General features: G+C 34.7%; 1 protein-coding gene and 1 long non-coding RNA gene across 10 annotated transcripts in view; one reads left to right on the top strand and one right to left on the bottom strand.

The window, feature by feature from the left end:
- Positions 1 to 19,186, top strand: part of LOC144579908 (uncharacterized) — a 44,122-nt gene extending 24,936 nt beyond the window's left edge. Inside the window, exons 3-5 of one of the 4 annotated variants that reach the window (XR_013528580.1) lie at positions 6,931 to 8,227; positions 9,291 to 12,642; positions 16,400 to 19,186. This is a non-coding gene — a long non-coding RNA (uncharacterized LOC144579908). Of the gene's footprint in view, positions 1 to 6,930 lie in introns of all 4 variants that reach the window. The other 3 variants (XR_013528581.1, XR_013528578.1, XR_013528579.1) reach the window with 3 other exon arrangements.
- LOC100408969 (phospholipid scramblase 1) overlaps positions 13,333 to 19,246 on the bottom strand; it is a 38,903-nt gene continuing 32,989 nt past the window's right edge. For all 6 annotated transcript variants that reach the window (XR_004736151.3, XR_004736152.3, XR_013528577.1 and 3 more), the window contains one exon: positions 13,333 to 13,429. The gene's annotated coding sequence lies outside the window, so the exon portion shown is untranslated. The remainder of the gene's footprint in view (positions 13,430 to 19,246) is intronic.

Genomic DNA, 19,246 nt, shown 5'->3' with positions numbered 1-19,246 from the left:
CAAAATAAATGTTGGAAATGGGCATCCTTGGTCCTTTTCAGATCTCAGAGGAATAGTTCTCAGTATTTCTGCATTAAGCAGGTTTTCCATAGATACCCTTTGTCTGGCTGAGAAAGTATCTTTTCCTAGTTTGCTGAGAATTGTTTTCATGAATAAATTTTTTTACAGTTATTTTCATAATTTTTTAAATGATTGCATTGTTTCTGTCTTCTATTGGTGTTAATATGGTGACTTATATTGGTTGGCTTGTGAATGTTAAGCCAGCCACACATTCTTAGAATTAGTCCTTTAATAGAGATATATTCTTCTTATATGTACATAGTAAAATTGCTAGCATTGTTTTTTTTTTCCTTTAGTTATAAAATTTTCTTTTTTAGTAATATCTTTGTTAGTTTTTGAAATTAAAATTATACTGGAATCATAAAACCAATTATAAAATGTTTCTTCTTTCCATATTTTTGTCAAAAACTTTTTGTAATATTGTGTTATTTATTTATGTATTTATTTATTTCATTTGTTAGTAAATGAACTTGGGCTGGAGGTTTCCTTATGGATAGGATTTTGATAGCAAATTGAACAGTGTGTTAGGCACAGGACCATTTAGGTTTTCTGTTTTATCTTGCATCAATTTTTGGCAAGTTGTATATTATGCTTTCAGTACATTTATTTATTTATTTATTTATTTATTTAGAGATGGAGTTTCACTCTTGTTACCCAGGCTGGAATGCAATGGCACGATCTTGGCTCACCGCAACCTCCGCCTCCTGGGTTCAGGCAATTCTTCTGCCTCAGCCTCCCGAGTAGCTGGGACTACAGGCATGCTCCACCAGGCTCGGCTAATTTTTTGTATGTTTAGTAGAGACGGGGTTTCACCATGTTGACCAGGATGGTCTCGATCTCTTGACCTCGTGATCCACCCGCCTCAGCCTCCAAAAGTGCTGGGATTATAGGCGCGAGCCACCGCACCTGGCCTATTTATTTTATCTTATTTCTTCAATTCCTAATAACTATAATTTATTTTTTCTCTTTTTTTTCTTGGTAAGTCTAGTTAGCCTTACTAATTTTATTGATATGTTCTATAGAGGATTATATTTCATTGAGTTCTTTGCTTATATTTATTATTTATTTTCTTTCTTATATATACACTTGGTTTATTTTGATTCTGTTATAATTTATTAGATGCAACCCTAATGATTCACTTTAGAATATTGCTCTTCTTTGGTTTAACATAGAAATCTTCCTTTAAGCACTACTTCAGATACATCCACAAATTTTGATATGTTGTGTATTTTCATTATTGTTCTTTGCAAATTCTCTTTTGGGTTCCTATTTGTCCATAGATTATTTATTAAATGTGTTAATTTCCAAATATTTTAAAATATTTTATTGTCACTAATTTATAACTTAATTCCATAGTGATTAGAGAGCTCTGTATGATTCAAAATTCTTTAAATTTATCAAAACTTGTTTTAATGCCCAGTATATGGTTTATCTTAGTGAACATACCATTTGTAATTGAAAAGAAGGGGAGGAAGGCAGCAAAACACACTGCCATGTGTGTACCTATGCAAATGTCTTGCATGTTCTGCACATGTACCCCAAAACCTAAAATGCAAAAAAATAAATAAATAAATAAAATGTTCTCTCCTGTTTTACTTACTGAAAGAAAAAAAAAAAGAAAATAACATGTATTCTATAGTTCTTGGGTATGGTGTTCTATAAATATAATTAGCTTAGGTTCATTAATAGTGTTCAGATCTTCTAAGATCTTAGAGGAAATGTTTTCAGTTTTCCCTCATTCCATGTGATACTAGCTGTGGGTCTGTCATACATAGTTTTTATTATGTTGAGGTATGTTGCTTTTATAACTAGTTTTTTGAGGGTTTTTAAGATAAAGGGATGTTGATTTTTATGTATTTATTTATTTATTTTAAGACAGAGTCTTGCTCGTCACCAGGCTGGAGTCCTGTAACTTCCACCTCCTGGGTTCAGGTGATTCTCCTGCCTCAGCCTCTGGAATAGCTGGGACTACAGGCACGTGCCACCACGCCCGGCTAATTTTTGTATTTTTAGTAGAGATGGGATTTCACCATATTACCCAGGATGGTCTTGATCTCCTCACTTCATGATATGCCTGCCTCAGCCTTCCAAAGTGCTGAGATGACAGGCGTGAGCTATCACGCCAGACCAGGATGTTGAATTTTATCAAATGCTTTTCAGCATCTACTTAAATGATCATATGGTTTTTGTCCTTCATTCTGCTGATGATGTAACATGTTGATAGATTTGTTTTTGTTGAACCATCCTTGCATCACTGGGATAAATCCTACTTGGTCATGATGCACAATCTTTCTAATGTATTGTTCAATTTGGTTTGCTAGTATTTTGTTGAGAACTTTTACATTGATATTCATCAGATATTAACCTATAGTTTTCTTTTTTTGATATGGTTTTGCCTGGTTTTAATATTAGGGTAACAATGGCCTTGTAAATGAGTTTTGAAGTATTTCCTCATCCTCTATTTTTTTTAAAAATTGTTTGGGTAGAATTGGTATTAATTCCTTAAATGTTTGGTAGAATTCAGCAGTGAATCAGTTGGGTCTCAGGCTTTTCTTTACTGAGAGACTTTTTATTATGGCTTTAATTTTATTATTGGTTTGTTTAGGTTTTGGATTTCTTCATGGTTCAATCTTGGTATGTTGTATGTGTCTAGGAATGTATCCATATCTTGTATATTTTCCAATTTATTGGCATACAGTTGCTCATAATGGCCACCAATTATCCTTTGATTTTCTGCAATATGAAATGTAATGTCTCCCTTTTCATCTCTGATTTTATTTATTTTTGTCTTCTCCCTTATTTTCTTCCTTAGTCTTATAAAAGGTATGTCAATTTTGTTGATATTTTAAAAAAAACAATTTTTTGTTTTACTGATATTTTGTATTGTTTTATTCAATTCAAATTCATTTATTTCTGCTCTAATCTTTATTATTTCTTTTCTTCTATTACTTTTATGATCAGTTTGTTCTTGCTTTTCTAGTTCTTTAACATGCATCTTAAGGTTATTTATTTGAAGTTTTTCTTCTTTTTTATGTAGGCACTTAATATCAATAAATTTCCCTGTTAGTACTACTTATGCTGTATCCCATAGGTTTAGGTATATTATGTTTCCATTATCATTTGTTTGAAGAAATTTTCTTTTTAATTTATTCTTTGACCCACTGGTCATTCAGGAGCCTATTTAATCTTGTACTTGTATAGTTTCCAATAATCGTCATTTTTCATTTCTAATTTTATTGCATTGCGGTCAGAGAAGATGCATAATTTTATTTTAATTTTCTTAATGTTTTAAGACTTGTTTTGTGACATAACATGTGGTCTATCCTTGAGAATAATCCATGTGTACTCTTCAGCCTTTGGAAGAAATGTTCTGTAAATATTCATTAAGTCCATTTATTCTGTAGTACTGCTTACATAATTTTTAGTGTTTTTTTCTGGATTATAGTATAAATTCTTAACTTTTTACAGCATATTAAAGTTAGTATTATAGCACTTATTATAAAAGTAGAAACAGTGAAACATGTGGGTTCATTTACCCTATGCACAATCATTGTGTTACAGTTTTTATGTATAGCACAACTTTGTTATAAACCCTGTTGTTTATAATTGTGTAATAATTTTTGCTTTAAAATTAAAAGGAATTAAAATTTTTAAAAAGTATATATTTCTTCATGGGCACACAAGTTTGCAGTTGGTCTAATTTTGCTTCAGCCTGAAAAATTTTCTTTAGCATTTCTTATAGTCCAGGTGTGGTGGTGACAAATTCTTCATTTTAATTTACTTCAAATTAACTTCATATTACCTTCAGTGTTCAGGTATATTTTCACTTGACAGGTATATTTTCACTTGATAAAGAATTCTAGATGCACAGTTGTTCTTTATTTCCCTATTGAATTTTGACCATTATTCTATATTCTAGGTCCTTGTCCTTTTTTTTGACACGCAATTGGCAATTATTTTCTCTCAATCTGTAGCTTATCTTTTCATTCACAGCAGAGGACCTTTTGCAAACTAAAATAAAAGTTTTAAATTTTGTTGAGGTCAAATTTATTATTTTTTCCTTTCATATATTGTGATTTTTATTCTCAAGTCTACAAAGTCTTTGCTTAATCCTACATTATGAAGATTTTCTCCTTATTTTTCTAAAATTTTATAATTTTATGTTTTACATTTAAATATCTGATGCATTTGCATATAATTTTTGTATGAAGTGTGAGGTTTAGGCCATGTATAATTTTGCCTTGGATGTCCAATTACTTCCATACCATTTGTTGAAAGTCAATTTTTCCTTCATTGAATTACTTTTGTGTTTTTGTCAAAAATCAGTTGAACAAGTTTGTGTGGGTCTGTTTTTGGACTCCTTCCCATGGACCTCTATGTCTATGCCTCTATCAATATCATACAGTACTCACTGTTGTAACTTTTAGATGTTACTATTGGTTATACGGAGATGTCTCTTAATTTTTTTTTTTAAGCTATTCTAGGGTCTGTGCCTTTACATGTAAATTTTATGATAAGCTCTAGGTCTATAAAAACAATTTTCAGGATTTTTACAGAAATTGTGTTAAAATTAAAAATCAATTTGGGAAGAATTAACACCTTTACTATGTTGAATCTTCCAATACATATAAACAATGTATTTCTTCATTTATTTCTATCTTCCTTCATTTCTTTAACCAGAATTTTGTAATTTTCAGCATACAGATTCTGTACATGTTTAAGTGAATAAAATGAGAGAAACTGTTCTACCTAAAATTAAGTCTTTCAGTGAATACATAAGTATTTAATTTTCTTTGGAGTGATTATAATTATTATGGCACTTTAAAATTTTTTTTCTACATGCTCATTGTTAGTATACAAAAATGCTATGGATTTTCATGCCTTGATATGTGTCATGTGGCTTGGCTAACCTCATTTACTAATTTTAGAAGTTTTGTTTATTTGGTATGCAGATTTCTTGGGATTTTCCATGTAGACTCATGTCAATGTTTTGACTTTGTGGGCTTATACATTTTGCTAGATTTGGAAAGTTTTAAACATGATTTTTTTGAATGCTCTTTCATCCTATCTTGTTTTCTCCTCTCTAAAGACACAAATGTTAGATGGTTTATTATTCTATATGTCCTTGAGGCTCTATTTATTTGTTTTTTTCAGTCTATTTTCTCTATGTTAGTCAGATTGGAGTAACTGATTCCAATCTGTAGATCGGTATTCAGATTGGACTTTTAACAATTCTGTCCTCTGCCATGCCATCTGAGTCAGTCTAGCAAGCTTTAAAAGTTTATCTTACAGTATTTTTCAGATCTATTATTTCAATTTGTTTCCTTTAACTAATTTCTATTTCTGTATGGAGTTTTGCTATTTTTCATCTGTTTCAAGAGAATTTCTAACTGCTTGTTGAATAATTTTTCTGTTAGTTGCTTTAAAATCACTTAGCACTTAATTAAAAGCATCACATGGATATTAAACCTCCTACATATTTGTATTTATATAATTTTATTTTGTAAGTCTTACCTTTGTGACTATGTAGTAAATTATATATTATTTTACACATCTTTTAAATAATCACTTTATATATGTACATGCATACACAGAATAAATTTACTATTTAAATTTCGAAAATTATCTCCTCAACAAACAGTAGATTTCTTTTACTAAGACAATGGTTTTCAAGAGTGGTCCCCAGACCAGCAGCATTAACATTATATTTGAAATACTTAGAAATGCAATATTTCAGGCTTTACTCTAAGCATATTGAATGAGAAACTCTGAGTATGGACCCAGAAATTTGTAGTTGAACAATGCTCCAGGTGATTCTGATATATAATTAAGTTTGACAATCACTGCTGTGGGAGATCCTTAGCTTAAGGGTTAGTTGTAATGAATATGTTTGTTCTGTTAACTCAAAATTGAAATAGAAATTACATTTTAGGTAATTTTTTTAAAGGCAATGCAATTGAATAGCTTCTAAGAAACTGAATCATACAGGTCCGACATAAATCTCAAATATCAAGTTAACCATAGACTTTCACTTTGCATTTCTAAGTATTTCTAAATATTTCACTTTAAAAGGAAAAAGTAATATAATAATAACAAATACCATTGCTTGCTCTCTATATGCCAGGTATGATTCTAAGCACCTTACATATAACAAACATTTAACTTTCACAATTACATGGGTAAGCAGTTTTTCCATTTTACAGATGGAAAAACTGGGGTATAGGGAGGTCAAACTACTGGCCCAAAACATAGACCTGGTAAGATAAAGCTGAGGTACAGAGCTAATAAGTGGCAGACCTGGAATGTAACTCAATTGAGTGTTTCCATAATCCCCACTTTAATCATGATGAAATACTTCTGCTTAAATAAATTGTTTTAAGTTCTTAATTTTTATTAATAAGATGTTTGCTTCCAAAACGTAGTGCATAGGGATGAAAAGACTATTTGTATGAGTTGCCTGAGTTAACTGGTTCAGTTCACTAATTAATATGAGTCCTAAAACAAAGCTCTCGAAGATACACAAGCACACGGATGAGAGATTTCTCCTTTATTCTTATACTAGCATAGGGGATACTTAATTCCCATTTGGCTCCTTCCCACATGAGGAATTTCTCTTTGGGAACTTCACATTATTCTCTCAAGAAGGCCGAGTATGATATTGTATACATAATAGTGAATTTAAAAACAAGCAGGAAATCGGCCAGAGCTGCTTAAGACATGAGATCTTTGGGGTATATAGCTACTATTGAGCCTCAGATTGGAAACTGACCCAATGAACACAATTTATCCAAATCAGAATCAAGTTTTTGCTTTCTTTTTAATGACATGCACTAACTGAGACCCTCTGTTCTCCTTCCTCCTAATCTACAGGTGACTGAAGCTCCTGGTAAACAGAAAGGACAAGAAAAGCAATCTAATTAAAGGCTGCTATGGCTACTCTAATCACAGTTACCAGGAAATAGACTTTCATCTTTTCCCAGGTCTCCATTTTCCCACTTGGTGGACCAGGCTGGAATGAACATGTATGATGTGATTTATTAACTACATTGGTTTCAACTTGAGTCAGCAGGAGGAGAAACAAGAAATTTACAAACTCTTTTTGAGTGTGCAAGTCAAAGAATTTTGCATACCACAAATTCCTTCTTTATTGTTTCTTCCTTAATCCATGGAACAAACTCCTCCCAAAAAGAAACAATTAGTTCACATTCAGCTATACCTCTAAATACTCTTCGCCTTGGTTCTCGAAGATTTTCCATAATAACACCAGCAGGGTGTGGTTGATGCCTCAATTGCAGGCTCTGTAGGAGCAGGGCTTGTATAGATTTAGCAGTAACTGAGACCTTACTCCAGATTGGCCATACTCCCGCTAGATTCTTAACCTTGAACTGACATGAAATCTGGGACATACCATCCTTGGGTTCTGCCCCTGTCTCAGGCCATTTGTGCTGCTGTAATCAAATAACTGAGACAAGGTAAATTATAATAAACAGAAATTTGTTTCTTCCATTTCTGAAGGCTGGGAGTTTAAGATCAAGGCACCAGCAGAGTTGATGCCTAGTAAGGGCCCAGTCTCTGCTTCAAAGATGAAGCCTTGTTGATACCTTCTCTGGAATGCTTTATCTTCACATGGTAGAAGGTGAAAGGGCAAAAAAGGGACCAAACTCTCTCCACCAAGTCGTTTGAGAAGAGCATTAACCCATACATAAGGGTGAAGCTAAACACATGACCTAAACACATTCTACATTCTTGTGGATAATTCATTTAATATGTTTTTACTCCTGAGGAAAATGAATAACTCTTCTACAATAGAGATCTCACCCCCATACCAATACTGTTTGTAAATTATTAATGTTTTAGACTTTGTTTATATTAGATACAACTTTAAAATGAAACATATTCCATGAATCAGATATTTGTTAGGCCTACAGAAATTAAAGATAATTCATCAATTCCTCCAAAATTTTTTCCAACATTTTTCTGCTAAAAGCTTGAATATTCAAAGATATAGAAATTTGCCTCAGTAGAGGCAGAAGAAGATGGATGGCACTTCTGGATCCAACCATAGCCCCAGGGACCTCACAGCCCTGAAGAGAAGAACAGAGGCCTGAGTGACTTTTCCACCTGTGGATTGTACAGCCCCAGTCAGACAGTAGCTTTGCAGACCTTGGTGAGACCCGGCACTATGCTAGCCTCAAGTCTGACCCACTACAGTCATAGTAGTGAAAGTTTTTCTGAAGTGATACTAACAGAGAGTTCCCCAAACCTAGAGAAAGATATCAATATCCAAGTACAAGGTTATAGAACACCAAGCAGAATAAAACCAAGGAAGACTATCTTAAGGCATTAAATAATCAAACTCCCAAAGGTAAAGGATAAAGAAAGGGTTCTAAAAGCAGCAAGATCAAAGAAAAAAATATCATACAATGGTTCTTTAACATGTCTGATAGCAGACTTTTCAGTGGAAACCTTACAGTCCAGGAGAGAGTGGCATGACATATTTAAAGTACTAAAGAGAACTGCCTGAGATTGGGTAATTTATAAAGGAAACAAGTTTAATTGGCTCACAGTTCTGCATGGGGGGGGGGGGATGCCTCAGGAAACTTACGATAATGGCAGAAGGGAAAGCAAACACGTACTTTTTCACATTATGACAGGAAGGAGAAGTGCCGAGCACAGGTAAGGGAAAGCCACTTATAATGCCATCAGATCTTGTGAGAACTCAGTCACTATCATGAGAACAGCATGAGGATAGCGACCTCCATAATTATATTACCTCCCACCAGATCCCTCCCATGACATGTGGGTTTTATGGGAACTATAATTCAAGATGAGATATGAGCACAGGACACAGCCAAACTATATCATTCAGCCCCTGGACCCTCCCAAACCTCATGTCTTCACATTTCAAAACACAACCATGCCTTTCCAACAGTCCCCCAAAGTCTTAACTCATTCAGCATTAATGCAAAAGTCCAAGTCCAAAGTCTCATCTTAGACAAAGCAAGTGTCTTCAGCCTATGAGCCTGTAAAATCAAGAGCAAGTTAATTACTTCCTAGATACAATGAGGTTACTAGCATTTGGTAAATACAGCTATTTCAATGAGAGAGACTGGTAAAAACAGAAAGGCTACAGATTCCATGATTCCATGCAAGTCTGAAATCAAATGGGGGTAGTCATTAAACCTAAATGTTTCAAAATGATCTCTTTTGACTCCATATCTCACATCCAGGTCATGCTGAGGCAAGAAGTAGGCTTTCATGGCCTCGGGCAGCTCCACCTCTGTTGCTTTGCAGGGTACAGCCTCCCTCCCAGTTGCTTTCATGGACCGGCATTGACTATCTGCATGGTGCAGGCTGTAAGTGGATCTACTATTCTGGGGTCTGGAGGAAAGTGGCCCTCTTCTTGTAACTCCAGTAGGCAGTGCCCCAGTGGGAATTCTGTGTGGGGACTCTGACCCCACATTTCTTCCATACTGCCCTAGCAAAGGTTCTCCATGAGGGTTCTGCCCCTGTAGCAAACTTCTGCCTGGACATTTAGGCATTTCCATACATCCTCTGAAATCTAAGTGGAGGTTCCCAAACCTCAATTCTTGACTTCTGCATATTTGCAAGCCCAGCGTCACATGTACACTGCCAAGGTTTGGTGCTTGGACCCACTGAAGCAATGGCCTGAGCTGTATGTTGGCCCCTTTTAGCTACAACTGAAGCTGAAGCAGCTGGGATGCAGGACACCATGTGTTTAGGTTGCATAGAGCAAGGGGAAGCTGGGCCCAGACCAAGAAATAATTTTTCAATGTTAGTCCTCTGGGCCTATGATAGGCAGGGCTGCCAAAAAGGTCTGTTATATGCCCTGCAGACATTTTACCCATTGTCTTGGTGGTTAACATTTGTATCCTTGTTACTTATACAAATTTCTGCAGCCAGCTTGAATTTCTCCCCAGAATTCTTTTTCTATTACATCATCAGGCTTCACATTTTCAAAACTTTTATGCTCTGCTTTCTCTTGAATGCTTTGCCACTTAGAAATTTCTTCCATCAGAGAAATGGATAAATTCCTGGATACTTGCCTCCTCCCAAGCCTAAACCAGGAAGAAGCCGAAACCCTGAACAGACCAATAACTAGATATGAAGTTGAGGCAGCAATTAAGAGCCTACCACACAAAAAAAAGCCCAGGTCCAGATGGGTTTACAGATGAATTCTACCAGACACAAAAAGAGGAGCTGGTACCATTCCTTCTGAAACTATTCCAAATAATCCAAAAACAGGGAATCCTTCCCAAAACATTTTATGAGACCAACATCATCCTGATACCAAAACCCAGCAGAGATTCAACAAGAAAAGAAAACTTCAGGCCAATATCTATGATGAACATAGATGCAAAAATCTTCAATAAAACACTGGCAAGCCGATTGCAACAGCACATCAAAAAGCTTATCCAGCATGATCAAGTAGGATTCATCCCGGGGATGCAAGGCTGGTTCAACATATGCACGCAAGTCTATAAACGTAATTCACCACATAAACAGAACCAAAGACAAAAACCACATCATTATCTCAATTGATGCAGAGAAAGCCTTTGACAAAATTAAACAGCCCTTTATGCTAAAAACCCTCAATAAACTTGGTATTGATAGAACGTATCTCAAAATAATAAAAGCTATTTATGACAAACCAACAGCCAATATGTTACTGAATGGGCAAAAACTGGAAGCATTCCCTTTGAAATCTGGCACGAGACAAGGATTCCCTCTCTCACCACTCCTATTCAATATAGTACTGGAAGTTCTTGTCAGAGCAGTCAGGCAAGAAAAAGAAATAAAGGGTATTCAAATAGGAAAGGTGGAAGCCAAATTGTCTCTATTTGCAAACGACATGATTGTATATCTAGAAGACCCCATCGTCTCAGCCCAAAAACTCCTGAAACTGATAAACAACTTCAGCAAAGTCTCAGGATACAAAATCAATGTGCAAAAATCACAAGCATTCCTATACACCAATAACAGACTTAAAGAGAGCCAAATCAAGAATGAACTACCATTCACAATTGCTACAAAGAGAATAAAATACCTAGGAATACAACTCACAAGGAACGTAAAGGACCTCTTCAAGGAGAACGACAAACCACTGCTCAACGAAATAAGAGAGGACACAAACAGATGGAGAAACATTCCATGTTCATGGTTAGGAAGAATCAATATCGTGAAAATGGCCATACTGCCCAAAGTAATTTATAGATTCAATGCTATCCCCATCAAGCTACCAATGACCTTCACAGAACTGGAAAAAGCCACCTTAAACTTTATATGGAACCAAAAGAGAGCCCGCATAGCCAAGTCAATTCTAAACAAAAAGAACACAGCAGGAGGCATCACATTATTGGGCTTCAAACTATACTGCAAGGCTACAGTAGTCAAAACAGCATGGTACTGGTACCAAAACAGAGATATAGACCAATGGAACAGAACAGAGGCCTCGGAGGCAATACAACATATCTACAACCATCTGATCTTTGATGAACCTGACAAAAACAAGCAATGGGGAAAGGATACTCTGTTTAATAAATGGTGTTGGGAAAACTGGCTAGCCATGTGCAGAAAGCAGAAACTGGACCCCTTCCTGTCACCTTACACTAAAATTAACTCCAGATGGATTAAAGACTTAAACATAACCTAATAAGACCTAACACCATAAAAACCCTAGAAGAAAATCTAGGCAAAACAATTCAGGACCTACGAGTAGGCAAGGACTTCATGACCAAAACACCAAAAGCATTGGCAACAAAAGCCAAAATAGACAAATGGGACCTAATCAAACTCCACAGCTTCTGCACGTCAAAAGAAACAGTCATTAGAGTGAATCTACAACCAACAGAATGGGAAAAAATGTTTGCAGTTTACCCATCCGACAAAGGGCTGATATCCAGAATTTACAAAGAACTCAAACAGATTTACAGGAAAAAAACAAGCCCATTCAAAAGTGGGCAAAGGATATGAACAGACACTTTACAAAAGAAGACATACATGAGGCCAACAAACATATGAAAAAATGCTCATCATCACTGGTCATTAGAGAAATGCAAATCAAAACTACATTGAGATACCATCTCACGCCAGTTAGAATGGCGATCATTAAAAAATCTGGAGACAATAGATGCTGGAGAGGATGTGGAGAAATAGAAACACTTTTACACTGTTGGTGGGAGTGTAAATTAGTTCAACCATCGTGGAAGACAGTGTGGCAATTCCTCAAGGACCTAGAAATAGAAATTTCATTTGACCCAGCAATCCCATTACTGGGTATATATCCAGAGGATTATAAATCATTCTACTATAAGGACATATGCACACGAATGTTTATTGCAGCACTGTTTACAATAGCAAAGACCTGGAGCCAACCCAAATGCCCATCGATGATAGACTGGACAGGGAAAATGTGGCACATATACACCATGGAATATTATGCAGCCATCAAAAATGATGAATTCATGTCCTTTGCAGGGACATGGATGAACCTGGAGAACATCATTCTCAGCAAACTGATGCAAGAACAGAAAATGAAATACCACACGTTCTCACTCATAGGTAGGTGTTGAACAATGAGAACACATGGAAACAGGGAGGGGAGCACTACACACTGGGGTCTGTTAGGGGAATATGGGAGGGACAGTGGGGGGTAGGGAGTTGGGGAGAGAGAGCATGGGGAGAAATGCCAGATATAGGTGAAGGGGAGGAAGGCAGCAAATCACACTGCCGTGTATGTACCTATGCAACTATCTTGCATGTTCTTCATGTGTACCCCAAAACCTAAAATTCAATTAAAAAAAAAAATTTCTTCCATCAGATACCCTTAATCATTTCTTTCAAGTTACAAGCTCTAAAAATATCTAGGGCAGGGGGAAAATCCCACCAGTCTCTTTGCATAGCAAGAGTGACCATTACTCCAGTTCCCAACAAGTTTCTCATCTCCATCTGAGATTGCCTCAGCCTGAACTTCATTGTTCATATCACTATCAGCATTTCGGTCAAAGCCATTTAACAAATCTCTAGAAAGTTTCCAACTTTCCCACATTTTCCTGTCTTCTCTTGAGCCCTCCAAACTGTTTCAACCTCTGCCTACTACTCAGTTCCGAAGTTGCTTCTACATTTGATATCTTTACAGCAGCACACCACTCTCTGCGGTACCAATTTAACATAACAGTCCATTCTCACACTGCCATAAAGAACTGCCTGAGACTGGGAAATTTATAAAGAAAAGAGGTTTAATTGACTCACAATTCAGTATGGCTGGGGAGGCCTCAGAAAACTTGCAATCATGGTGGAAGAGGAGGTAAACACAACTTTCTTCACATGATGGCTGGAAGGAGACGTGCTGAGAAAAAGCAGGAAAAACTGCTTATATAGCCATCAGATCTCATAAGAACTCACTATCTTGAGAACAGCATGACAGTAACTATGCCCATGATTAAATTACCTCCCACCAAGTCCCTCCCATAACATGTGAGGATTATAGGAACTAAAATTAAAGATGAGATTTGGGAGGAGATATAGCCAAACATTTCCACATTGGTCTGGGCATAGATTTCTTGAGTAAGACTTCACAAGCACTGGCAACCAAAGCAAAAATGGACAAATGGGATCATACAAAGTTAAAGAGCTTCTGTATAACAAATGATACAATCAACAAAGTGAAGAGACAACCCATAGGATGGGAGTAAATATTTGCAAACTACCCTTTTGGTAGTGGATGAATAACCAGAATATATAAGGAGCTCAAATAACTATACAGATAAAAGTCAAATAAGCTGATCAAAAAATAGAGTCTGGGAAGGGTAGTGGGGGTACTGGGAGGTGGGGAAGGTCAAATGGTTAAAAAAAATAGAAAGAATGAATAAGACCTACTATTTAGCAGTACAATAGGATGACTATAGTCAATAATAACAATTGTACATTTTTAAAATAAAGAATGTCATTGGATTGTTTGTAACTCAGAGGACAAATGCTTGACGGGATGAATATGCCATTCCCTGTGATGTGCTTATTTCTTCATTACATGCCTGTGTCAAAACATCTCATGTACCCCATAAATATATATATATCTACTATGTACCCAGAAAAATTAAACAACTTAAGAAAATTAAGATGAGGTTATACAAAAAAAGAAATATGCTCCAAGTACCCTATTATGCAGTATATGAAAATTAAAATGTTAGAATAGATATCATTTTGATTAACTAAATTAGATTAAACATCTATATGGTTTTATTTTAATTTTCATTTTTTTCATATAATTTAACTTACTTGCATTAAAACAAAAATAACAAAAACAAATAAGACATACCAGGTAAATGTAAGAGTACTAAAAACTGACTCATTTAAACAGGAACCATCCTCATCTTCATTGCCTATTCTAAGATCTATGGGTAGAAGGCAGCCACTTGAATGAACCAAGTCCAATAAATATTTAAAAGGAAACATACTATGAAGCATTTTTTAGAGTTCTGATATAAAAACTTAGCAATTTTTCATTGTCAAAAAGATCAATATACTCAGATGTCAAGCATGGACCTATGGATCCTTGAAAAGCTAATGCCATACTGGGCGTGGTGGCGCATGCCTGTAATCTCAGCACTTTGGTAGGCCAAGGTGGGCGGATCACGAGATCAAGACCAACATCCTGGCCAACATGGTGAAACCCTGTCTCTAACAAAAAAAAAAAGAAAAGCTAATGCCAGTTGGCAGAAGTAGCATTAAAAATTAATGAAAAATAAAAGTCTTCATTGATATAGGGAAAATTAGCTATGTATATAAAATCAATTTTGATCTGTATCTCATAGTATATAAATAATGAATTCTAGGTATATTAATTTTCTAAATAGGAAAAGCAAACTTTTGAAAAAAGCAAAAATGCAAAAGCATAAACTGTATACAAATTGCTAAATCTTTTTTTTTTTTTTTTTTTTTTTTTTTTGCCAATCAGTTTGAGCTTATGAGGTTGCTCAGGTTAGCCTTGAACTGATGACCTCGCCTTCGCAAGCGCCATGACCTCCGGCGGGAGCCAATACAAATTGCTAAATCTAGTCAATATTTTCTCACAACAAAATATAAAATGAAAGGAAAAACTACATTCTGGAAGATATTTTCAATGCATATAGCTGACAAAATTTTGTAATAACAATAAAAAAGATTTTATAAATCAATAAGAAAAAGTATCAGCAAATAACAAAAACTAAGTAAGTTATGTTTCAAAAAATGATTCACATGAGAAAACATGAATAGCCAATAAACAAAGGAGAAGATAACCAGTTTCACTAGGCACCTCAAAGTGAAATTAAAATTATAATAACATTTCTTATTATAAATATCAATTGACAAAATTTAGAAAAATCCAGATAATGAATGCCAAGTTTTGACAGGGATGTAATGGCATAGTTCATATACTGCTGAGAAAATAAATTGGTACAACCTCTGTGAAGAGCAATGTTGACATATCTTGTAATGATAAAGATGTTTATATCCTTAGAACCAGCAGTTAAATTTACAGGGATAATCCTAGAGATTCTCTTTTATGTATGGACCAAGAAATATGAACAGAAACGTTTAGTGTAAATTTTAAGCAAAAGCTGGCATCAACTAGCACACACATCAAAAAGAGAAGAGTGGTATATTCATAAACAGAGCAACACGTTAACATTAAATAATTAGAGTTACTTATCAACATGGATACAGTACTGAACATAATATTAAATGAAAAGAAAATAGTCAAAGGGCATGTATGGTATACAGTATATCCTTCTTATCCAAGATTTATGCTTTTTGAGCTTTCATTTACCCACTGTCACAGTCCAAAAATAGTAAATGGACAACTTAGAAATAAACAATTTTTAAGTTTTAAATTGCATACAATTCTAAGCAGTGTGATAAAATTTTGTGTCATCAGACTCTCCTGCCTGGGATGTGAAACATCTCTCTATCCAGTGTATTCACACTGTATATGCTACGCCCCTGTCTCTTAGTCACTGAATTAAGGGTAATGGCTCAGGGCAGGTATAAAGCATACTTCAATTGTATCTATAATATCTGAATTTTTAAGCTGATATGGGGTACTCAGGTGTTTATAAAAACATGTTGTAAACTTGTGAGGTATTAAATGCCAGTATAAGAGCTCCCATTAATACTAGTGTGGAAAGTATACCCCCACCACAATTTAGAAATAATTTTCTTTAGAAAATAGGACATTTTATATCAATCAAATATTTTAGGTTGATATATTAGTTTGCTAGGGCTGCCATAAAATAACACAGACTGGGTGGCTTAAGTAACAGAATTTATTTTCTTACAGTGATGGAGACTGAAAGGAAAGATCAAGGATTCAATTCAGCAGGTTTGGTTGCTGAGGCCTCTCTCCACACGTCTGAATCCAAATTTTCTCTTCTTATAAGGACAGCATTCAGATTGGATTAGAACACACTCTACTGGCTTCATTTTAAATTAACTACTTCTTTTAAGGCCCTATCGTCAAATGCAGTCACATTCTGAGATATTGTAATTTAGGGCTTCCACATATGAATTCGGAGCACACATTCAACCTATTAATAGTTAGGGAATCTAGCAAAGGGTGAGACTAAAGTATAATCCTTAGATAAAGAATACAGCATAGATTACATTTTATCATCACAAATGATGAAGGATTTATATATTTCGAAGACTTTCAGAATAAGTACTCCTGGAATAAACAGAGTAATAAAATATGTTTATCTTTATCATTAGCTATTTTGAAGGCCAAAGAAGAAACTCCTAGTTAACAATCTTCTATTATCTCTATGCAGCATGATATCTGGGAATATTTTTGATAAAAAATTTAAATATCTTCATACAATTAAACACTTTGAAAAGAGCACTTCCATAGCTGTTTCAATTAATTGTGGATATTCTTTGATACCACACCAAAATTCAATGAGTGCTAAATCCTTAAAGATTCATTGCAGTATGGAATCTGTAATTCTATCAATAAACTTTTGTACTCTGTTCCAGTAAAATCCATTCATCTATCTTGCACTTTGAATCCATTTTTTATCCAAGTGTGATTCTGTAATATTGTACATTGGATATGGGGCACACATTGGTTCAGCCTTCTATGTCAGCCTTCTAAATATATGGTAAAAAATTCTAGTGTATATGTATGAGAAGGAAAAAGGCAAATGGCATGCTAATATTATTGTGAGTACAGTTCTGACATTGCAGACTCTGCTCTAGTCAGTAGCCTTGTGGTTAAGAAAGCAAGATCTGGTGCCAAACTTCAGGGATTGCTATCTCTGTCCAACCCCTTGATGAGTAATTTTCTTTCTTTATGCATCTGTTTTTTAAAATCTCTGAAATGGATATAAGAAAAATACCTACGTTGTAAACTGTTGTTATACTGAAATAACATAATACACGTAACATACTTAGAACTGTGTTGGCATATGGTAAATGGTCAGGAATAATAGCTCTTACATTTGCTATTTTACTTAATTTTATTTGGGCTTTAAATTCTACATCTATGTTCTCCATTTTACCTTGTTTCTTCTCATGGCCTCTGTCCCTCAGGTCATATGTTATCCTACATCCTAACTGAAGGAAAATTTCATGAATAAGGATCATCTCTTATCTAAACTGGAAGGCAGGAAACAGTAATGAACGTATTGCAGGAAGTGAGATTGCAAAAATTTGGAGCGCAAAGTATTTGAGTTATTTAATCACAGGAAACCAAAAGTTTTCCTGGAGGAACTCCAAACTTTCTCATGTCATTCCTCTGTTCTGGGGCCCAGGAATGGAGATTTTTGAAAGCTTTTCAGGTTATTGTAATGTACAATGAGGAGCTGGTAACTGACAACGTGAACCAATGTGCTCAGTCTGTGCTCCACGTAAGGAACACCTCCCAGACTTAAAAAAAACAATGTCTGAGTCCCATCCAGAGCCATTAAATTACTCTTTGGAAGTGGAAGCCTGGGACTACTGTTATATGAAAGTTTCCCTGGTTAATTTAAGTGTCTTCACAGGGTTAGAAAGCCTAAATTATAGTCTACTAACTCACATCCTATAGGAAGCCAGCTACCAGTAGGCAACATTTAAAGTATATCTTTCATTTTTTTGAATTATAAAATTGATAGTATTTATTTAAATAAGTTCCAGCAATGCATATACCTCTGAAATGAAGATGAACTTACTTAAGTTTACATTCCAGAAGTATCTATTATTGAAACCTTGGGCTGTGCTTTTCTTATCCAAAGCAAATCTCTAACCAATCTTTTTATTATGAAAAATGTTAAGCATATACCAAAATATGAAGAATTATGTACTGAACCCCTTTTTACTGCTTATCCATTTCAAACAAATATCAACATATGGGCCAATAAATTCTTTTAAAAAAACAATTCTATAGAGATAACATTGACATATAAAAAGTTGCATATATTTAAGGTGTACAACTTGATGTTTTGATATACATATGTAATGTGAAATGAACACCAAAATCCAGTTAATTAGTCTATCACCTCTACAGCTATTATATGTGTGTGTATGTGTGTGTGCCAAGATTTAATTTAAGATCTATTCTCTTAGCACATTTCAATATAAAATACTGTATTAACTATTGTCATCATGCTGTTCATTATGTTCTCCATAATTTACTAATCTTGAATAACTTAAACTTTATAACTTTTGATCAGACATTCCCCATCTCCTTTCCATGCACCCAGATCCTGGAAACCACTACTCCTCTATGCTATTATGAGTTTGACTATCTTAGATTCTACATGTAAGTGAGATTTTGCTGTACTTTTTGGTATCTTGCTTATTTTACTTAGCATAATGTCCTACCTGTCCATCCATGTTGTTGCAAATGGCACTAAAATTTTATGATTTAGTCTTGGTGTTGTATATATACAGAAATTTGTCCATTTTTTCCAAATTTTCCAATTCATTGGTGTATAGTTGTTTATAGTAGTCTCTAATAATCCTTTGTATATCTGAATATCAGTAGTAATACCTCCTTTTTTGTGTGTATCTAATTTAACGTATTCATTCTTTTTCCCATAGTTTAGCTATAGTAATTTTTTCTTCAAAAAAATAAACTTTATTTATCTGTTGTATTGTTTTTTAGTCTCCATTTTATTTAAATATCTATCCTGATATCTGTTCTTTCTTT

This window comes from Callithrix jacchus, chromosome 17 (assembly GCF_049354715.1).
Source record: "Callithrix jacchus isolate 240 chromosome 17, calJac240_pri, whole genome shotgun sequence".
In the NCBI taxonomy this organism is placed as follows: Eukaryota; Metazoa; Chordata; class Mammalia; order Primates; family Cebidae; genus Callithrix; species Callithrix jacchus.
The sequence above is the reverse complement of the archived record's forward strand: the minus strand, read 5'-3'. Positions and strand labels throughout refer to the sequence as shown.